The sequence below is a fragment of the Gossypium arboreum genome, chromosome 3 (assembly GCF_025698485.1).
Source record: "Gossypium arboreum isolate Shixiya-1 chromosome 3, ASM2569848v2, whole genome shotgun sequence".
NCBI classification, from domain to species: domain Eukaryota; kingdom Viridiplantae; phylum Streptophyta; class Magnoliopsida; order Malvales; family Malvaceae; genus Gossypium; species Gossypium arboreum.
The window spans coordinates 99861612-99865140 of NC_069072.1; the positions used below are offsets into that span (position 1 = coordinate 99861612).

The window sequence follows — 3529 nt, forward strand, 5'->3', positions numbered from 1 at the left end:
CGCCTGCATTATCAATGTATGCATGGATGCTTTTTGGATTATTTTTCTGTCTATATTGGTCCAACATCCATCATGGCACTCCACCTTATTTCTTTTGTCCCGCTCATTGAATCCACTCTTGCGACCTAAAGTTATAACAGAAAATACCTTCTCTTGCTCATGGTAATTAGGGATTTTTACATATATTTCAAAATATTGTTTCCCTTATTTTCCCTACTTCCCTCATTTTGTTGGTGACCACATTTGAAAATTTCGGTCTCAACATTGATTTCCATTATTAACTCATTATGCTCTAAATCAATAGTGGTCTTTAATGTGGCTAAAAATTGTTTACCTAATACAATAAGGATTTCACAATTTCAACCATTCGGGTAAACCATGATGTAAGCATTATTGCATTAGCATCTTAAAATGCTCCCAAGCATCGTGAAAACTTTCTCCTTCTAGTTTCTTGAATATAGCAACCTCTCTACTCAGTTGGACTATTTTGCTAATAGAAAGGAACTTGTGTAAAAGATTCTTCGCAAGTTTGTTCTATGTCGTGATCAATCTTGGTACATGTGAGTTTAACCAAGTAAAAGAATTATCAATGAAGGAGAAGGGGTTTAGCTGAAGACGAATAGCATCATCAATGATCCTGTTAAATTTGAATGTCTCACAAAGTTGAAGGAACCATTTTAGATGTTGATTTGGATCCTCCGTCATGGTTCCTATGAACTGCAAATTGTTCTAGATCATCTGGATCATTTCTAGTTTGATCTCAATATTATTTGTTGAAATAAATGGCCTCATAATGCTACCTTGCACCATATCCAGATTAGGTAGTGCATAGTCCCTCAGAGTTCGCTCTTCTTTTGCCATTGGTGGGTTCAATGGTAATTGTGGTGGTGATGCTAGATCTTCGATGTTAGCCTCGTTAATTTCATCAAACAATGGGTTTTCTCACCATGGGTTGCCTACAACATGTGGTTGGTTTTGCTTCTACTGTTGTTGTTGCTACTATCGACGGTTTCTAAGGATTAGTCTTTTTGGACTAGTGGGCGGCTCTATAGCTGTACCCTTACTTTGAGTCATACACTAAGACCACAAAAAAAAAATGTTAGTCAAAACTAAAAATTGTATCTACAATTTAAAATTTTCCTAATTAATCTATAAAATGTAAAAATTAAAATTAATCTGAGCTTTCATGACAACAACGCCAACAACTTGACCGCCTCTGAACGTACTAATGTCCAAAGTGTTAATACTGCTACTAAGAATGTGAAATTGAGGCAGTTTCTGCAAGTATATGAGTCAAGTTGTAATATAGTGTGTACAACTGAGTCGATAAGTACTCCAACGATCATAGATAAGGGAGGCATTTATATTAAGATTAGCTTAAATGTAAATATAATTAATTAGTACTTTAAATAAATTATATTACGACAAAATATAATTTTAAGAATATTTGGTTTTATAAAAAAAGAATAAAACATGCATAACTGAGTGAAACCAAAAAAACTAATCTATAAACTCAAAAAAAATCTAAGCATGGGTGATTAGCTCACTTTGGTGGTCATAACTAATTCCTATTTTGAGTTTCTATTGAATCAAGTAGTCGTCACCGTAGTAGGATCTTTCGATCATTTACTAAACTAATATGCCGACAAGAACTACTTATCTCTCGACCTCAAAATCCTAATCAGATTGGGGTAAGGGGTTCACGGATAGGAAATACCAATTTTGGGTTAACTCCCACCTAAATGAGTTCCTAGTATTGTCAAGCCTAGGGCATAAGTTCTTCCTATCTGAAACAACTAATCCGCTAAGAAAATCTACATAGAAATTAATTAATCACACTTCTATTTGCTAATCACCCATAAAAGGATTAGTTCCTCATGAATAAACATTGTAAACTTGATAAATAGAATAAACATGAAAAGTGAATCAAGAATGGAAGTTTAAGAAGAGATCCTAATTGTATTAAATGATGGAAGCGCAAAAATCCACAAAGTGTTTGGCTAAATCCACAAATCAGATTCTCCGAATATCACGAGTGAAAAAAACTAAAAATGATTCTAGGTCCAAAAATAAATAAAAACTAAAAACTAAATTGAAAGGAAAAATTTAAGTGACAAAAGAGGTCCCTTATCAAGTGTCTAATGAGATTATTTATAATGTTAGGGTTGGCTGTCGTCCTTAACCCTAGGTCAGCTGATATTTCTCCATTAATTTCCATTATATGAACTATAGTGCCCTCATCTTGTTAATGTTTTCACATACAAGGTTGGTGTCACCATATCCACAGCCTGTGTCGCAACATGAAAAATATTTTGCTTGGCTCAGGTTCCATTTCAGGGGTGTGTCAGGACATCCACGAGCTGTGTTGTCACACTAGAGGCAATATTCATATTTTAGCATTTTGTTTTCTTTATTAAGATGTAAACCCTCTATGTTGCAACAAGGCGGTCAACCTTCAGTTCTCATGCTTTCAAATAGTGTCCCGCACACTTGTTAAATACATCAGTATTCCCATAGGCCTCTGTCAGCTCCGAAGGTCATAAAATCTACTCAATTTACACTTTTTATTAGATTGAAACTAAAATATAAAAAGAAAACAAAAAATACCATAATTACGCATATTCAAGCTCCTTAAGTATGAAAACTAGTTTAATATGCTACAATGAGTTATGACAGATCATTTAGCTGACTGCATCGGGTTTTATATTTCTTTGGATGATTGTCCTCAGACAGCGGAAGAAAGAGAGCATCTGAGTAAGGTTCCATATGCTTTGATAGTTGGAAGCCTTATGTTTTTTATGCTTTACACCTGTCAAGATATTTGTTTAGCTGAAAGAATTAAACATGTGGTGAATGTAGCTTATGAAGATAGTCTTATAGATTCATTTACGAAGACTCTTGTAACTAGGATTTTTGACAAATAGGTTGAGGATATGGGAGCACAAAACATGAAACATTTACTTCATTCGGGCAAGTGCGATATTGTTGGGAAATGTTCACATATTGTAGTAAACATGGAATTGTTTTCTATGTATTTGAATGATAAATAAATAAATAAATTTAATTTCACATTTAACTATTATCCTCGTTGTGTTTCTGTCTTTCATTTTTGCTTGCATAGTGAAATTGTGGCAAACAAATATTAAACCATTGATTGTCTAAGTTTAAACTGATGATAAGTGCCATTGTAAGAATGTTTATATTGCAAGAAAGACAACTTCCTTCAGTAGATATTCTAAACTAGCCCATAATTCTGTTAAAGAGTCAACATTAGTATTTGATTCAAATACTTAGATGGGTTACATGTTGTCTATATTTCTAATTATAGAGATGGCTTGAAACGCCCCGAATTTGGGCTTAAAAGTATTGGGCCTTGAGTATGGGTCCATAAAGAGGTTGCCTATAAGTATTTAATTGTACAAGGAAATGACGCAATTAAATGTCTAGTTTGGTGGTTAATGACCCTGAGAAGTGTTGGAGAAATCTTGGGTTCAAATCTGGGCTTTAGCAAAAATTTTGGTTTTAAGTG

The 3529-nt window shown here is 33.8% G+C and overlaps 1 non-coding gene across 1 annotated transcript; it reads left to right on the top strand.

Moving 5' to 3' along the window:
• The first annotated feature begins 373 nt into the window (after positions 1-373).
• LOC128290868 (small nucleolar RNA R71) lies at positions 374-480 on the top strand. Its single transcript, XR_008280650.1, has one exon. It is a non-coding gene; the product is annotated as a small nucleolar RNA R71 (small nucleolar RNA).
• The last annotated feature ends 3049 nt before the right edge of the window (positions 481-3529 follow it).